This window comes from Erinaceus europaeus, chromosome 3, assembly GCF_950295315.1.
Source record: "Erinaceus europaeus chromosome 3, mEriEur2.1, whole genome shotgun sequence".
Taxonomy (NCBI): Eukaryota; Metazoa; Chordata; class Mammalia; order Eulipotyphla; family Erinaceidae; genus Erinaceus; species Erinaceus europaeus.
Window position 1 is genome coordinate 111,992,760 of NC_080164.1, and position 20,326 is coordinate 112,013,085.

Consider the following 20,326-nt stretch of genomic DNA (forward strand, 5'->3'; position numbering starts at 1 on the left):
TCCAAGACACTGAACACAAGTTGAGAAGTCTAAATTCGGACATTTTCAGGAGATGAGTGACATCTCAGTGGAGATTACAAGAATTCTGACTCCTAGACTGAGCAGGTAGCACTACCCAAATCTGCCCTGAACAGACCTTATCATAGCCTGCTAGTTCTCACTTGCAGCACACAAAGACAAGAATTTCATATACAGGCTGAGACCTAAGGAAGGTTCACCATCAATACCTGAGATTATATTTAATCTTGCCGTGGAAATAGTTACTCTTTATCTTCCCCTGGTACACTGGTGTTAATGACCCTACATAATATATGGCAACATGAATCAAGAGGGTATGCTTCTTGGAAGGAATAAAAGATGAAGAATGGCTTGAGTTATCAGAGACCATTTAATCATGGATTTGGAAAATTATCTACCCACTATATTAATTATTAATCCCAGGCCCAATAAAGTACAGGGCATGCTCATTATCCTAGTATTTATTATTCAAGTCCATATATTTATGATTCTATATAGAGAAGCAAAATTTTCCATACAATAAAATATTCAGAAGAAAACTGACTACTTATAAGATTAATCCTTTCCCTCCTCATCCCTGTTCCCATTCTCAATATAAAGTCCCGAAAAGACTAGTCTTACATGAATTGATGGTTTTAAAGGATCTGGGGGAAGTCAATAAAATTGTGGTATATTATCTCAAATGAATTCTCATAACATGTTTACAATAGAAGTAAAAAGTGACCTATCTTTACAGAGCTGGTAATTACAACCCAAGTATTTTGAAATACATTAATGATTTTCTTATCATCTCAGATTTGAGTTATTTAAATTTGTTCTCACTATTTCTTACATAAGTTTGGCTTCCATATTTATTGGATTCACCTTTGAAGTTTTTTTTTCCTTTTTTTGTCTTTATATTCTATTTGTTTTATTTTAATGAAAGAGATAAACAGAGTGGAAGATACAGAAATAGAAGGATCAGGGCATTATTCAGCTTTGGCTGATGGTGGTGCTAGGGACTAAATCTGAGATTTCACACCCTCAGGCAGGGGAGTCTTTTGCATAACCATTATGTTGTTTCCACAGTCCTTGAAGGTATTTTTTCATGTATATGTTACCTTCACATATATGTTTTTCTTTATTCATAAATCATGCATATAGAGAAATTAACAGATCACTGGCAGCAGTGTTTCTAGAGAGAATCTGATGAAGAGACTTGGTATGAAGAACTGTCCTTGATTTCAGGAACAAATTCCTGAGCTATAATTCTTACTGGAGAAGAGTCAGGACTTAGGGAAGTATATCTGACTCTTCATTGAGGCTGGGGGGAATGGATGGTGGGCAAGACCTTCATAGTGAGTCTTGCAGATTTATGAGGTTCATAAGGCGCAGCAAGAGAGAAGATGAGTGGAATGTGGACCAATAGGACCAGACAGGCTGGTGTGGAAATACCAGTGGCATAGGATAGGCTCTTGGAATTCATAGGTTCAACTACAACCTCAGGGATTACAAGCAGCTCAGCTTGAACTAGTCTTTGGTAGACAAGACCCAAGATCCAATAGACTCACCATCTATCCTCCTCAAGAGCTCTTGACACCAGATTGTGTGTGTGCAATAAAAGATATTAAGTATAACACATATCTCCATATTTAAAGCAGGTGTCTATCTTTCCTCTTCTCTATCTCCCCCACCCCTCTCATTTTCTCTCTGTTCTATCCAATAAAAAATAATAAGGTATGGGCTATACACTCCATGGAATACTATTCTACACTCAAATATATGCTATTGTGTCCTCTGGGACAAAATGGATGGAACTGGAGGTGATTGTGATTAGTTATATAAGTAAAGAGATGAAAGAAAACTACCAGATAGTTTCACTCATATGTGGAATCTATAGAAATGATACACATGAACTTGCAAAAAAAAAAAAAAAGGCAAAACAAAAAAACAGAACCAATCAAACAGTTGCTAAGACTTGTAAGAACTGTGGTCGTTATAGCTGTGAGGTGGGAGAGTAAGGAAACAGAACCCTAGTGGTGGGTGTGGTCTGAAAGTGTAATCTTGTAAACACCCACCACACAAATAAATACATATATGTAAAATACATAATATATAAATCCCAACTTTAATAATTTAAAACTATGCTTAATGATAGAGTCCATGCTTCCTATATGAGAAGAAGGGGTCCTATCCCCAGAATTGAAAACATTTTAAAAGCAGTTCTGTGACATTAAAACCATCATCTTGGCCTTCAATTGCAACTACACAAGCCACCTGGGGAATTTTTAATGTTCAAAAACTGAAATTTCAGACCAATGGAGTAATAATTTCCCATGTCACTTCCTGCCCCCACGCCTCCCCAAGAAACCATCATTTTGCACTCTCATCTCTGTAAGTCTAACTCTTATAAGTACTTCATGTTAGAGGAAACACAGTAATTACTCTGGTGACAGTCTTTTTCCATTTACCATAATATATTCAATGTACATCTACATGGGTTCAAGCCCCTGTTCCTCATTTACAGGGGAGAAGCTTTCAGAGTAGTGATGCAGATGCAGTGCTGCACGTGTTCCTCTCTTCCCCTCTTTATCAACCTCTCCCTCCTTAATTTCTGCCTCTGTCAATAACATGTTTTCAAAAACTTTAATAGAAGTGTGCTCATGCATTGGAATTTTTTAAACATGTCATTTATTTACTTATTTGAGACAGAAATTTAGAGGGCAGGGGAAGATAGAAAGGGAGAGAGACAGAGAGACACCTACAACCCTGCTTTACGACTCATGAAGCTTTTCCCCTACAGGTGGAGACCAGGGGCTTGAACCTGGGTCCTTGAGCACTGTACGGTGTATGCTCATCCAGGTGCGTGACCACCTGGCCCCTGTTGGGATTTTCTAACTTAAGACTTAGCAATATTCTTTTGAATGCATTTCATTCATGTGTTCATAGCCCCTGGGATAGCCTCTATTGACTAGCTAGTATAGGTATGCTGTGCACAGGGTTGTACAAATATCACAGGGTTGTACAAATATCCACTGGGAGTTCCTGTCCCCAATTCCTTTCAATGTGTCCATAAAGCTGGGACAGCCAAACCACACGGTTATTCTATGTTTCATTTTTAAGGTGCCATAAAATGATCTTGCACAGGAGCTGCATCATTTCCCCCAAACGATTTTATAAAGGGAGTTTCATGTATCACTGAACACATCATGAAAACACTGACTGATTCTGGCCTGAGGTTGAACTTATACAGTTTAACAATAAACCTCCCTTGAGAGGCAGGATGTGAGCAGGGAAGGAAACACTTCCACTCAGGATACCAAGTAACCTTACTGTAAGGACGGCAATACTATAACTTAATTCCACATATTTAGGTAGATTATAAACATAGATTGTGTATATGGATCTCCTTTTAGCTGCATGTGGATTATTAGCTTATATTTCTATCATTCTGTCAATTTAAATGGAACTTGATAAGTTCCTCTCTCAAATTAATTAACATATCTTTTAGGTTGGTTTTTCTTCTTTCTTTCAAGGCTTTTGCAGTTATCATGAGGGAAGAGTGCAGCACACAAGTAGAAACATTAACCTGTAACAAAGTGCTATCACACAAGCACTTACAGATTTTAAATGCCATCATTACTGTAAAATAAATATGCTGGCACTATACTATAAAGCACCTAGGAATATTTTTAGTGATATTTTTATTGGGGGCCAGTCAATGATTAATGTATAAGAATTCAACAAATGCTTTGAAGTTGGAAATGAAACAAATTCCTTTCCTTCCTACTTACTAATCAGCAAATTTCAAAACAAAACCAAAGAGCCCTTTGACAACAGTATTCTCGTTACTAACACAAAACGATGTAAAATATGGATAGCAGAAAAATATGAATTAAGCCCCCCCCCAAGAAAGTTGTATTTCAAATTTCTGTGCATCTATAGCATTTCATCCTTGTCTCTAAGATCTTTATGAGCTGATGACCTGCCTTTTTTATCTAAAATATTGCTGATTTGTAGGAAATAAGCACAAGCCTCTCTGCTCTCCAGAAACCTGAATTTTGTTTCTTGGCATTAGACACCTTCATTGTGTTAGAGTGGAATGAAGGGTCAGTAGAACTAGAAGGACATTTTGTCTTTCTTGGTGGAATGGAGACCAGCATTCAGGAATTAGACTTTCAGCTCACCCAAGTATGTCAAGAGGACACACTCTGTTTTGTGCCCTCAATCCTTAAGTTCTCACTTCACTCCACAGGTTGCACAAGATAGCGTTAAAGATCTGAAGGATATCTCAACTTAGCCAGTCTTGTTAAAAAGATATGATAGAAGATGTTGCAATATTGTTTTAATATTTATAAGCCCATTAGGGTAATGCATGAAATCTATCGTATTTCAGTGAGTTTTAATTACTGTATAATGCTTTTAAAAGCTTGTCTATTTTGACAGAGACTTGCTCTGGCATACGTGAATGCTAAGGACTGAACTCAGGACCTTGTGCCCTGAAAGGTGCCACTTCCCTGACCTTCTTAGTCATGCTTTCCCGCCTTCAGGTCAACTACAGACATCACAAAAAAGCATAGCAGTAACTGGGCCAACAGTAATAGTACAACAGTCATTTCCTGCTTTTATTTTTCATTCTAAGATAAGAAGACAAATACTTCTGCATGGAACATTAATCTTATGAACAGGAAATTTAATCAAGTATTCAGTTTTAAATTTAAATGGTAGTCATTTAACATGCAAAAAAAATCTAACTGCCAGGTAATTAATGATGTGAAATATATGGAAACTACATTAAACTTAAATCATAAAAATGCTGTCTTTTAATATTAGTAAACCTATTACATATTTTTGACATTTTCAATTTTCTTAAAGTGAACTTTCATTCAGTTTACATGTGCTTTCTAATTTATTTCTTATTCCAATTAAATGATAAAAGGTGTGTGCACATTTCAATATAATGCAGCAATTCTCGGTTTTTACACGTGAGAATTTCAAATGGAAAAATTGGGACATTACTCCATCTGCTTTACTGTACTATCACAGTAAAAGTGAACAATCAAGCATGGAATACTCTTTATAGCTACTTAGAATGGAGGTAAGTAGTACACACATTACAGTATATAATATTAGAGGATGAATGTGAATCTTTAATTATGCGAAGATCTTTACTATACTACTGACTTTTGTCATTTATATACTAAACAGTCCTTCATATTTATTTTGTTGATTAGTTTAAAATGAGGCAAACCAAAAGTAAATACATAAAAAAATAAGAGCATACTGTAACCTGCTGTGCTACTAATAGACAACAAAATGCTGAAATTGCCACCAGCATTGTAGCAGGGTTTTGGTCAGAAACACAACAATCATACCTTTATGCAAATATTTTAAAATAGTGACACATCTGGTTGAGCACATATGTTACAGTGCACAGGGACCCAAGTTCAAGCTCCTGGTCCCCACCAGCAGGGTGAAAGTTTTGTGAGTGGTGAAGCAGTGCTGCAGGTGTCTGTCTTTCTCTTTCCCTATCCCTCCATTCTTTCTCAATTTCTGGTTGTCTCTAATAAATAAAGATTTAAAAAAACAAATATCTTAAAACAGAAAACAATAATTAAAGTCACCAACATTTCACTGTCATTATTTTATCATGTTTCTGAAAGTGTTTACTGCAAAGATGGGTTAAACTAGCAACTTATGAATCAAAGTCAGATGGATTCTTTGGGTCTGCAGGTTTTTCTTCCTCTTTCTCTCCCCACTCCCTCTCAATTTCTGTCCTATAAAATAAAATTAATTAATAAAGTACAAAATGGTCACCAGGAGTAGTAGATTTGTAGTGGTAGCACCTAGTCCCAGATATAACCCTGGTGGCAATAAAAATTAAAAAAAAAAAAAAAAAAAGAAAGAAAAGAAACAAATAGCATCCAAAAGCCTTGTGGTCAGGGAGATGGTTCACTTATAAAACGAAGAATGTGTATGATTAACATTCAGACTTGATGCCCTTCACTGCATGTGCCAGAGATGACCAGTTTTTCTGGTGTCTCTCTTTATTAAAATAAATAAGTATTTAAAATACATGTTTTATTGTGTTTCACTCTGTTTAAATTGAAATTACTATACACTGTTCTAGAATTGGCTTTGGGAGGTAGGATTGCATCTGGAAGTTGTTTATTCCTTTAGTCTTTTTACAATCACATTGGGAAAATAGGATTTCTAAGACAGAGGCTATCACCTATGTACAGTGCCTTATCTCCTTTGTGTCTGAGTCCCTGTAACCACTGACTTCCTCCTCTCCTCATGGACTAGGCCCTCAGCCCCCTATAGTTCCTCTCCACTACCCCCCTTTAGTGTCCTTCTATCTTTTGAAATATATCATAATTTTTCTGATAGATCAGGTTTTTAATATTAATATATTACACTGCCTTTACAAAGCATCCTTTAAAAATACTGGAGTATACCTAAGTGATTGTGTTAAAATAAAGAACTAACAAAACTGTAAGTAATCAAGATAACTGATAATTTTAAAGAAGTAAACTAACAAAATCTATTTCAATCAAGAAAATAGAATGTATTGACTTAAATGTGACAACAGGGACCTGAGAGATGACTTTAAGTTAGAGCATAAGTTTTGCAAGTATGAGACTATGGGCTCAACATCTAGCACAGCCAAAAGCAGGGATCTGTCCTGTACCTCATTTTTTCTTGCTGTGAATCAATCTCTTTTTCTTTCTTTCTTTTTTTTTTTTTTTGTCTTCAGGGCTATCACTGGGGCTTGCTGTCTGCACTATGAATCCACTGCTCCTGGAGGCCATTTTTCCCATTTTGTTGCCCTTGTTACACTTGTTGTAGTTGTTATTGTTATTACTGTCATAGCTACCGTTGTTGTTGGATAGAATGGAGAGAAATCGAGAGGGGGGAGAGAGAGAGAAGGAGAGAAAGAAAGACACCTGCATACCTGCTTCACTGCTTGTGAAGTGACCCCCTGCAGGTGGGGAGCCAGGGCTCGAAACAGGATCCTTACACTGGCCCTTGCGCTTTGCGCAATGTGTGCTTAACCCACTGCACTACCACCCAGCCCCCTCAATCTCATTTTCTATTTTTTCTTTGCCACTGGGGTTATTGCTAGGGCTTTCATTTATGTCTAGATTGTTTTTGCTCTATTAAAAAATAATTAAGGACTGGTGAAATAGCTCACTTGGATACTGTGCTGCTTTGCCATGTGTGCAACTCAGTTTTGGGCCTGACCCCACCTCACCGGAGGAAGTGTAAAGGCTGTCATCTTTCACTTTGTCTCTCTGCCTCTACAAAATTAATTTTAAAAGCCAATGGTCCAGGGGGCAGTGCTGTGGATAAAGCACTAGACATGCAAGCATGAGGTCCTGAGTTTGATTTCCTGGCATAGTGGGTGTCATAATGTTGCTTAGGGTCTCTGTCTCTGTCTCTCTTTCTCTCTCTGTTAAAGCTATAAAAATTAAAGACAGGTGGTCAGGTGGTAGCACAGCAGGTTAAGTGCAAGTGGTGCAAAGCACAGGGACTGGCATAAGGATCCCGGTTCGAGCCCCTGGCTCCCCACCTGCAAGGGAGTCACGTCACAGGCGGTGAAGCAGGTCTGCAGGTGTCTATCTTTCTCTCTCCCTTTCTGTCTTCCCCTCCTCTCTACATTTTTCTCTGTCCTATCTAACAACAATGACATCAATTACAACAACAATAGTAACTACAACAATAAAAACAACACAACAAAAGGGAAAATAAATAATTAAAAAATAAAGACAATTTAAATTTTATAATAATAATCACGGTGATGACAATGCATTTGATCTTCCTTGGTTATCTAGTTTGGGGAGGGTCTTAGAAACCACAGGGCTCCATTTCCCACATCCACCTGCAGCATGTATATAAGATGATAATATAAACCTGAGTGTAAACAAGCCCACTATATTCACTGACTGCTCCAATTTCACTCCCTAGCACCACCATCAGCCAGTTTACTGACTGTTCTATAACCATGCTCACATCCTAGTCTATTTCTATATGTCTCTTTCTCTTATTTCTTCATTATAGTCTTATCACCATGAACATAGTATTATTACTGGCCCCACATTAGAGAAAAACATACTAAGTTGAATTTTATGAAAAGAAGAATGTCATTCACTGACGAAATTCGCAAAGGGTGTTACTTACCAAAACTACTTGAACATTGCTTTATTTTGATGCAAGACACTGTGTCCTATCATTGTGTCCTATACCCCCTTGTAATAGACACATTGATTGTATATAACTAAGCTTTGTCTTTTTTAGCTTCTTGTACTACTCCTCTAAGTTCATATAAATACCACTGTTCTTTTAAAAAATATGTTATCTTAATATTACTGGTATAAATGTAAATTTCATTTTCAAAGAGAAAAATAAAGAGATCACATAAGTGAAACAATTGCATGCAATATAAATGACAGACACAAAGTAGGACAGAAACATTAAAGGAAAAAGAATTTGTCTTTCTTCCTGGCTCATTTGAGGCAAAATGGATGCACAAATGAAGAGCCACTGATTGATTGTGATCATCAACGGTTAAGAATCTTGTTACTTAAGTTCTTCTGTTTATTCCCTTGATTTGCAAATGCTAATCATCCTTTGCATTATTGGTTCATAATGACATCCATATTTCTTAAGTTATAAAAAAAATCTATAAAAAGAACTGAATATTAAAAAGAATGATTTCCTAGTTTGACAGGTTCAACACTTAATAGTTAACTGAAGAGAAAATGTGATGGGGGACCAGGCATGGTTAAGTACACTCATTACAATGTACAAGGGTCCCAGGTTCAAACCCCTGGTCCCCACCATCAGGGGGAAAACTTTAGGAGTTGTGAAAAAGGGCTGCAGGTGTCTCTCTGTCTCTCTCTGCTCTCTTTATCTCTTCCTTCTCTCGGAATTTCTCTCTGTCTCTATCTAATACTAAATAAAATATTTAAAAATATGAAAGTATGATGATTTCTTCCTTTAAATAAGCATTCTGAGTGGCTTCCTCCTGGTCTCAGTGCCTTGGTTATTTCAGGTGTACCCTGAGGATAATAATAGCTACCAGTGAGTAGTGTTGGGGGATTACGTGAGATAATCATTGCAAAGATGAGAAGAGTGCACTAGACAACATGAACTATGTATGTGCTGCTCTCTAAACAAATACATCATTTGAACAATATTTCTATGAATACAGTACCTGCATGAAATCCTATACAATTCACAGATTAAGTAGCAAGAGCACAACAGAAGAGAGACTTCAAGAAATACTCATTTCCAGAGCCAGGCAGTGGCACACCGGGTTGAGTGCACGTTACCATGCAGTGCAGAAAGCCTGGGTTGCATCCTCCTGGTCCCTACCTACAGCTTTACAGGTGGTGACACAGGACTGCAGTTGTCTCTCTATCTCTATACTTCTCTATCTCCCACTTCCCTCTCAATTTCAGACTGTCTCTACCCAATAAATGAATAAAGATAATAAATAATTTTAAAGGAGTATTCATTTTCAAAGTATGGGGGAAATGTAGAAGATAGGTATATTTTGGTCCTATAAAATGCAAACATAGTACCCCAAAAACTGGAATGCACATTCTTTTCAAATCCACACAGCACATTCTCAAGGATAGACCACATGGTAGGCCACAAAGACAGTATTCACAAAATCAAGAGCATTGAAGTAATCCCAAGTATCTTCTCAGACCATAGTAGATTAAAGCTAACAACAAACTAAAATTACTAAAAGTCACAGAATTTGGAAACTCAACAACAAGCTGCTTTAGAATTCCTGGGTCATAAAAGCACTCAAGCAAGAAATACAAATGTTCCTGGGAACAAATGAAAATGAAGACACAAGCTATCAAAATAGTTGGGACATAGCTAAAGCAGTACTGAGAGGGACACTGATAGCCATATAATCACATTTTAGAGAAAAAGCTCAAACAATAAAAAAACAAAGAAAAAGAAACAAACAAAGAAAAAGCTCAAACAAATTAGCTTACTGCACACCATAAGGATTTAGAGGAAGAGGAACAAAGGAACCCTAAAGCAACCAGAAGGACAGAAATCACTAAAATTAGAGCAAAAATAAACATCAAAAATAAGAGAACCATCCAAAAGATCAATGATGTCAAATGTTGGTTCTTTGAAAAATTAAACAAGATTGACAAACCCCTAGCCATACTCACTAAACAAAAAAGGGAGAAGCCTCAACTAAATAGAATTGCAAATGATAGAGGAGATATCACAACTGACACCACAGAAATACAGAAAATCATGCAAAATTTCTACGAAGAACTATATGCCACCAAGGTAAAGAATCTGGAAGAAATGGAAGAATTTCTACAAACGTATGCCCCTTCCAAAACTGAACCAAGAAGAACTACAAAACCTAAATGCAACAATCACAGACAGAGAAATTGAAACAGTTATTAAGAGTTTCCCAACAACAAAAGTCCTGGACCAGATGGATTCAAAAACGATTTCTACAAAACCTTCAGGAAATAGTTAATACCTATACTTCTAAAGCTCTTCCACAAGATTGAAGAAACAGGAACACTCCCTTCCACTTTCTATGAAACCAACATCACCCTGATCCCGAAAGAAGATAGGGACACAACAAATAAGGAAAACTACAGATCAATATCTCTGATGAACATAGATGTCAAAATATTAAACAAGATCCTGGCCAACCGGATACAGCAGTATATTAAAAAGACTGTTCATCACAAACAAGTGGGATTTTTCCTAGGAATGTAAGGAATTCAAACATACATAAGTCAATCAATGTCATTCACCATATCTATAAAAGCAAAACCAAAAACCACATGATTAGCTCAATAGATGTAGAGAAAGCCTCTGACAAAATCCAATACCCATTCATGCTCAAAACACTACAAAACATGGAAACAGATGGGAAATTCCTCAAGATAGTGGAGTCCATATATAGCAAACCTACAGCCAACATCATATTCAATGGACAGAAGCTGAAAGCATCCCCCCTCAGATTGGGGACTAGACAGGGATGTCCACTGTCACCATTACTCTTCAACATAGTATTGGAAGTTCTTGCCATAGCAATCAAGCAAGAGAAAGAAGTCAAAGGAATATAGATCGGAAGGGAAGAAGTCAAGCTCTCACTATTTGCAGATGATATGATAGTATACATAGAAAAACCTAAAGAATCCAGCAGAAAACTACTGGAAGTTATTAGGCAATATAGCAAGGTGTCAGGCCACAAAATAAATGTACAAAAATCACTGGCATTTCTTTATGCAAACACTAAATCTGAAGAAGAAGATATCTAGAAATCACTCCCATTCACTGTTGCAGAAAAATCAATAAAATACCTAGGAATAAAGCTGAGCAAAGAAGTGAAAGACTTGTATACTGAAAACTATGAGTCACTATTCAAGGAAATAGAAAATGATACCAAGAAATGGAAAGATATTCCATGCTCATGGATTGGAAGAATTAATATCATCAAAATGAATATTCTCCCAAGAGCCATATACAAATTTAACATGATACCCATCAAAGTTCCACCAAGCTTCCTTAAGAGAATAGAACAAAAACTACAATAATTTATATGGAATCATAAAACACCAAGAATCACCAAAACAATCTTGAGGAAAAGACACACAAATGGGGGCATCACACTCCCAGATCTCAAACTGTATTTAAGGTCATAATTATCAAAACAGCCTAGTACTAAAGAAAAAATAGGCACACAGACCAATGGAAGAGAATTGAAAGCCCAAAACTAAACCCCCACACCTATAGACATCTAATCTTCGATAAAGGGGCATGTGGTGCAAAGCACAAGGACCAGCTTAAGGATCCCAGTTTAGAGTATGGACTGACCAGTCAACGCCCATGTTCAGCGGGGAAGCCATTACAGAAGCCAGACCTTCTACCTTCTGCAACCCACAATGACCCTGGGTCCATGCTCCCAGAGGGATAGAGAATGGGAAAGCTATCAGGGGAGGGGGTGGGATATGGAGATTGGGTGGTGGGAATTGTGTGGAATTGTACCCCTCCTACCCTATGGTTTTGTTAATTAATCCTTTCTTAAATAAAAAAAATTTAAAAATTAAAAAAAAAAGGATCCCAGTTTAAGCTCCTGGCTCCCCACCTTCAGGGTAGTCACTCCACAGGTGGTGAAGCAGGTCTGCAGGTGTCTATCTTCCTCTCACCTTTTCTGTCTTCCCCTCCTCTCTCCATTTCTCTCTGGCCTATGTAATAACAACAACATCAGTAACAACAATAATAACTTCAATGACAATAAAAAGTCAACAAGGGCAGCAAAAGGAAAATAAATGCATAAAATAAAAAAAAAAGAATAGGAAAGCTATCAAGGGAGTGAATGGGATATGGAGATCTGGTGGTGGGAATTGTGTGGAGTTGTACCCCTTTTATCCTATGGTTTTGTCAGTGTCTTCTTTTTATAAATGAAAAAAAATGCAAACATAGGCAATCCATTAGTACAAGACTGGATGACTAAAAATTCACAGATATTTGAGAGAATCTCTGAATACATTATAGGTTTCTGTGAGGGGAAAGAAAATAGGTCTAGGAGCTTATAGTACAAATTCATTGCTCCTGGAGGCTATTTTTTCCCCATTGTTGTTGTTGGATAGGACAGAGAGAAATTAAAAGGAGAGGGGAAGACATTGACGGGGAGAGAAAGACAGACATCTGCAGGCCTGCTTCACCATTTGCAAAATGATCCCCCTGCAGGTAGGGAGCTGGGGACTCAAACCAGGATCCTTTTGCTTCGCATTATGTGAGCTTAACTCAATGTGTTACCACTTGGCCCCAGCCACTGTTAACATGCTTACCAAAACTGTTTTACTCATTAGGACTTCTCTACTAGGTTTATGCTGGTGTTTAGTTTGATGGAACACTAGGCTTCAGAGTGGGTTTTCATTTTTCTTGTTTTAAGATAGAGGAGAGTGAAACAGTCCACAGCAATGAAACTTCCTTCACATGGTGGGGGCCAGGCTAAACATGGGTTAAGTACATGGCAACACAGCTTAGTTGCCTAAGAAAACAGTCTTGAACATTAAGAACTGAGGGAATTTTCTAGACTCCTTGTTCAACGATCATTGTTTTCAATCTGTGTTTAAAATAACTGTTAAAACTCTATGTGGCACTTTCAAATATTAATTACTCAAGCATAGAATATTGAAATACTAGCAATTGCTGTGCTTCAATAAGCCTTATTCTCTTTTCAATTTGATAGTGCTGGACAAGTATAATAAAAATGGTTGCTTCTCTTTTATAAATCAAAGATAATGTATTTTATCTCAAAACACATAAAACTAATTCTCAAGTAGCTTTGAGTCTCCACTGTTGTACTATGACAATTCTTGACAGAGGATAAACAGAGAGCAGGTTAAACAATAAAAAGGGAAGATAAGCTGTAAGAGAGATTCAAATCACGCACCTAGAAATGGTGCGTCCTTCAATAATAAGCAGACTGGGGTTGGGAGATGGCTCAGTGGGTAGATCATGGGACTTGCATGGTGAGGTCTGATAGACACCCCACCCCAGCCCCAGATTCCATAGGATGGATGGGGTAGTACTTTGTATTTTATTTACCTCTCAAAAATAAAAATGAAGCATAGCTAAAAATGCAAGCACATAAGCACAGGGTATGAGGAAAAGTCAAAAATCACTAATTCCTCCAAACATTACATATTTGTATATAGACCTTGACCTTTGGCCTCATTCCCAATTCATAAGAAAATAACACAGTTACTTTCTTCTTCTTAGTACCAGAATTATAATTAAAAAGTAAACTTTTCCAGTGCATTCTGAGGTCTATATCAGAACAAATTAAAAAGTGGGATTAAGATGAACCTGAAAGGAGTCAGGGCAGTGGTGAACCTAGCAAGCACAAATGTCACCATGCACAAGGACCAGGGTATGAATCTCTGCTCTCCACTTGCAGGGAAAAGCTTCAGGGGCAGTGAAGCAGTGCTGCAAGTGTTTCTCTGTCTCACTCCCTCTCTATCTCCCCTCCCCTCTCAGCTTCTCTCTGTCCTACCAAATGAATAAAATAAAATTCAACAGGAAAAAAGTGGCCTCCACGAGCAGTGGAGTCATTATGTGGGCACCAAGCCACAGCAATAACCCTGGTTGGTAATTTAAAAAAAGTAAAAGATGAATTTGAGACATGTCAACCAGGAGAAAGATTCCATGTTCTCACCACAAAGGTGCCCAGAATATAAAGAATGTATTTCTCCTAAATGTCAAAGTTGTAGACAGTTTACTACAATGCCTCTTGATGGCATATTAGGTTAAATACATATAAAATAACAAATTTAACTTAATTTTTTTTTGATAAGATAGGGAGAAACCAACAAGGAACAGAGAGAGAGAAGAGTGATGTAGGTGCATGGTGAGGTCTGATAGACCCCCACCCCCAGATTGCATAGGATGGATGGGATGGTACTTTGTATTTTATTTACCTCTCATCATTGTTCCATCATTTGTAAAGCTTTCCTCCTGCAGGTGGGGACCAGGAGCTTGAACCCAGATCTTTATGGATGAATGAGAATGGGAACACCCACACTCAACCAAGTGAGCCAGCTGCCTGGCCCATATATTAAATAAAATGAGAAAGTGGCTTAATTTAAAAGAAGAATGTGAGTATAGATGATTTTTTCAGTGTTTATAGTTCAAATCTAATGCTGTCTCATCACATAATGGAGAGAGACTAGTGCATATCCTGAGAAGTGATTGCTTTGACTTCCGGCATATGTTCTGCCTCCTTTTATCAATGTCAGCCACAGTTAACATGTGGAATCCCCTTCTCCTACTGCACTCTACTCCAGAGCTTTTCAATCACATCATCTCCTGCTTTGGAACAGTCAGGTCAATCAAGTTGAGTTAGTCAAAGCAAATAGCAAACCAAGCTAAGGCCTTTTAGTCTTGCTTAAGGGGAGAGAGAAGCCATCTCTCACTGCATTTGTTGGAAATGTAACCATGCATGCTTCTTGCAAGGACAGGCAGTGAGTTCACCATTTGAAAAGTCTTCCTGAAAAAGGAAACAACACATTTAAAAACAATTAGAGTCTAAAGGTAACAATATAGTAGGTGAGATTTGGAGTCTCAATTTTGGAAAAAGCTAGTAGGTCTATTTTAGGTATATTCCAAGAGTCCTATGACTTTACTAATTTTTGACCGAGCCTGACTGCTAACCTGCAGGTGAGCCAAAGGTATTGTCTAGGGAGATGGTGTCTGTTGGTAACAGAACTAGAAAGCTGGATGGGGGCAAAGAGTAGCTCCCAAATATGGGGAAACTATATAAAATATTGTTAACTGTAAACCCCATCAAATTGATCTGGGGCCCACATTCAGCACAGGAGCTTGTGTAACCGTTGCATCCTTGTAGGTCTGAACTCACATTCTGTGGTCATGGTTAGGAACCTTCTAGGCTGTACTCATTGCAAGACCCATCTTGCTCAAGTGGTAGAGAATGTTGGCCCAACCTCCTTTCAGAGAATGGGAAAGTCCCTACCACTGTTGACCCACATTAGGGACAAGGTCCTGTAGAGGCCCACAAGAGGGTCTACTGTGTTGTTCCTTATGGAGATGACCAGTGACAGTGGAGAGAGGGACTTTTTAGAGGTCTAGGCCCACCATGTCTATGTGGAAATCCCAGAATTCCCTGACTAGGGCCCTGGATGATGGGGTGGCCTGGTATCGACCAAATTTGTTCGGCTTTATATCTCAATTCTTTAACAGCCACCAAGTTTTAGATGCTACCATGATGCCAGTCTGACATCCCTAGGCAAATGACCCCACCAATGTATCCTGGAACCCCACCTCTCCAGAGCCCTGCCCCACTAGGGAAAGATAGAGACAGGCTGGGATTATGGATAGACCTGTCAATAACCATGTTTAGCAGGGAAGCAACTAGAGAAGTCAGGCCTTCCACCTTCTGCACCCCATAATAATCCTGGGTCCATACTCCCAGAGGGATAAAGAATAGTAAAGCTTTCAAGGGATGGAATGGGGTATGTAACTCTGGTGGTAGAAATTGTGTATAATTGTACCCCTCTTATCCTATGTTCTTGTCAATCATTATTAAATAAATGTAAAAAAAAGAAGAAGAAAAAAAATCAGAGCAATGAGATGCACATGGTAAACAACCACCCTCTACCAGAGTTGGATTATTAGACCTAGTTCTAAGTGAGAACGTGTCTGCTGCTGAGATCTTCTTAAAGTAGCTGAAGTTCCAAGTCGTTTATTTTAAAAAGAACTAAAAAGCAAATTATAAATACATTTATTGTTTTCTTAATCTGTATTTACTTTTTATTTATTGGATAGAGATAGAAATTAATAAGGAAAGAGGAGGTAGATAGAGAGACCAAGAGACATCTGCAGCTCTGCTTCACCCCTTGTGTAGCTTTCCTCCTGCAGGTGGGGACCAGAGGCTTGAACCCAGGTTCTTGCACATTGTAACACATGTGCTCAGCCAGGTGCACAACCACCATGATCCCCCTAAATATATTTCAAAAAGGTATTTTAAGCATAATAATCTCAACTTAGCCAACTATATAAAGATGAAATTTCTATATTGTGATATATTGCTTATTTTAGCTACAGAGACCAGTAACAAACATCATCCTGGATTTTTCTGAAGACACTTTGTACTGGGTCTCTGCCCAATGACAAACAAGCATGTTAAACTCATCATTACATCATCACAATGGGACAGAGAAGACGCATCAAAGGTTTAAGGAAAGAAACATAATGGCAGCTTTATAAATAAAGAAGTCAGAAAAAATGATGAACAGCTTCAGAGATTTAGGAGCCCTTAATTTGCTATTTGACATAGTATAGGACTCTAGAAAAACACCTAAAAAGAAAAGTAAGATGAGAAACTATGAATAATATCAGACTTATATTAGGGTAACTCTTCAGAAAAGATAATATAAATGCCTGAAAATATCATTAAAACTGAAAATTAAAACTATGAACAGGTTGAGCAATGTTTTTTTTTCCCTTTTGTTGCCCTTTTTGTAGCCTTGTTGTGATGATTATTGTTGTTGTTGATGTTGTTCATTGTTGGATTAGACAGAGAGAAATGGAGAGAGGAGGGGAAGACAGAGAGGGGGAGAAAAAGATAGACACCTGCAGACATGATTCACCACTTGTGTAGCAACTCCCCTGCAGGTTGGGAGCAGGGTCCTGAACCGGGATCCTTATGCTGGTCCTTGCACTTTACACCACATGTGCTTAACCTGCAGCACTACCGCCCAATCCTCTGAACAATGTTTTTATGGGTTTTTAGATTCCTGCCCCTATCACAGGGAAGTGAAAGACTGTACCAAGATGTCAACACTATACTGTAATCCATTAACACCCTCCTCCCCCAAGGAAGAAAGAAGAAAAAAAATCACTTTGTGAATACACAAACCATGTATTGGTAGTGGGATAATCCCATTGACAAAAAACAAAACAAAACAAAAAAGGACACAGAGTTTTTTAAACTGTCTAAAGTGTTAGGGAAAAAAAATATATGTAATAATTCAGGCTCTCTAGCTGCCTAGATTATAGCTCTGAGTATACATATTTTCTTTAGCCTAAGTACTTAATGTTTCAGATTTGTAAGATGATCAAATTCTGACACTGGGCTTAAACTGTTAAGCAGTTCTAAAAATACATGTGTATACCTATTTTTTAAAATACCTAAGTTACCTACAACCTTAGGCCAGATAGAGCAAAAACATTTGGCCCTTACAGTATCTAAGATGCTGTTATTATTAGATATCCATAAATGACATAAAGTATAGTGAGGTCAAGTATATTATAGTAAGTCCTAACCATTGGATTTTCAAAGCAAAACAAACTCCCAACTAAGCTAGTTGTAATATAATTAACTACTGCTGTTTTAAACTCTTTCTAAGACTACAAGGAACCTTTCCCATTGTCTTTAAGATCTATATTTTCCCTAACCCTGAATCCTCTTGGACTTTGTGCATATATCTTGATGTCCCTTCTCTCTGATTCCTTACCTTCACACTGCCTCTGTTAACCTCAACTAAATCAACACCAACATTCTACGTTAAGTTGCTGCTGCTGACATATTACTGCTGATTTTCTCCAGAGACATGAAGCCTCTCAATAACCTTCCAAATCCTTTAACCTAGTGAGATCTTTCCTAACATATGGAACTACCTACTTCCACTTCAGATGGCATATTATATAACAAAGTTACAGATACTAAATACAGGCAAGGGTTTAGGGTACTAGATACAGGTGGATATGCATCCATAAGCAAGGGGCAAATATGTACCTCAAAGTAAAAGTGCTTAACAGACCTCTGTGATTAGACTTAGGCCTACTAAGTCTAGGATACTAGTAGAATGGACTGAGGAAGGCATCATAAATTCCCCCAATCATATATTCGTTACTTGGGCCTAGACAGCCTCCTCTCCTACCGCTTACTTCACTTCCCTCAATCACTCTATCTACTCAGTTAATTATTCCTTGAATACTGGCAAAACCTACATATATCAAATAAGGATAATTATTATCCCTATGACAACCTTTCTTAGAATCATTAAGCAAGTAAATGCAGAAAAACTTGAAGCTAACTAAGACCTCACTAAAGTCCTGGGTCTACTTCCTCCATAACTTGAGGCCAGATCCAATAAATCTAATATTGGTTTGGATACTATACAACAAATGACAATCAATTCTTTCACAAATGGGATAAAGTCTAAACTCATCAGATAAAAAAGTGACTACAAATGCTGGATAAGAGCAAGAGACTTATGACTTAATGACTTTTTTTGGCCATTATTAGACCATCTAATTACCCAGCATCCTAGACAGGGAATTTTTGTATTTTGTGGGCCAAGACCTCTAACAGATCCCTCTCTATACCATCAAGGGTCACATCTATTGGGATCATCATCAAAGCCCTTTGGGGATCTTCTTTCAGACCATTCCCTCACTATGAACTAGCTAGGTTATCCTACCCCACCACTTGAGGAAGACTGGTTCTGAAGTGAGTGCAGCTCAGAATGTTCCTAGCTGTGATCATGGACTGTGAACTCACTCTGACAGGAACTCAAATGTTGTACCAGTTCTGGAGCTAAAGATAAATAGATATGGGCTCCAGGTTAGATCATTTTAATAAACATCTATTTGCATTTATATATTTTCTTCAAGTTTTCAAGAAACTTTCTGCCCTAATCCTGCTTTCTAGTTCTACTCCCAACTCTTACACCATCTTCCCAGACAATATGCCTAGTCCACCCCATGTTAACTATCAAGCTCAAGCGAAAATCACTAAAACGCAGGCTCCTAGGAACATTCCTAAAATCAACTTCTTAGCTTCCTTCTACCCTAAGGTCCCTACTTTCATCTGCTCTATTCTTACCTTTCCATTCCTATGTACTAAACATTTTGTCCTGTTTTATATCTTACAGCCTTTCAGTCACCAAGTTACAGATGCTACACTTCAGGGATTTGATCCCCCCCACCCTTTTTTTTTCTTTTCATTCGATAAAATAGAGATAACGTGAGAGAGCAGGGAAAGATAGAGGGAGAGAGAAAGACATTTGAAGGGGACACTTCACCACTTGTGAAGTATCACAAGTGGTGAAGTATCCCCTTCCCTCCCCCTCAGGTGGGGAGCAGGAGCTCAAACCTGTCTCTTTGCGCATATTCTTGCACATAGTACTATATGCACATAATAGGCTGCACCATTACCCGTCACCCAAGTTGGAAATGCTACTATGATTTCATCCTGACTTTGCTCAACAGACAACTTCACCAATGTGTCCCAGAACCTCACCTAACCAGAGCCCTGCCCCACTAGAGAAAGATAGAAACAGGCTAGGGTATGAATCTACCTGCCAACGTCCATGTCTAGTGGAGAAGCAATTACAAAGCCAGAACTCCCACCATCTGCAACCCAAAAAGAATTTTGGTCCATACTTCCAGAGGGGAAAATAAGGGAAGTAAACAAGAGAGCTTTATACCCCACCTCGACTAGGACTCCAAGCATCTGTTACCGGGAATCTTGTTTTTATACCATCAATGAAAGGGAAGCAAATATGAAAAACACCAGAGGAAGCCAGATATGGTTTTGCTTATCTGAGAGAGAAGAAGAAAAAAGGTAAGACACCCAGAGGTAGTAATAAATAAGGTGAACTAGAAAGGAAGTGAAGACAGGATCGTTGCAAAAGATGGAGAAAAATACAGATCTATAGACATAAATAGAGATATATGGGTATAGAATCAGTCTGTTATCTGTAACCTTGGGAGAACTATTGCAGCTTTCAGTGGA

The 20,326-nt window shown here is 38.0% G+C and overlaps 1 protein-coding gene and 1 pseudogene across 2 annotated transcripts in view; one reads left to right on the forward strand and one right to left on the reverse strand.

Moving 5' to 3' along the window:
- Positions 1–16,695, forward strand: part of LOC132537506 (protein NPAT-like) — a 33,023-nt pseudogene extending 16,328 nt beyond the window's left edge.
- Positions 1–20,326, reverse strand: part of CCSER1 (coiled-coil serine rich protein 1) — a 615,589-nt gene that overhangs the window by 351,641 nt on the left and 243,622 nt on the right. The gene's annotated exons all lie outside the window — the stretch shown is intronic.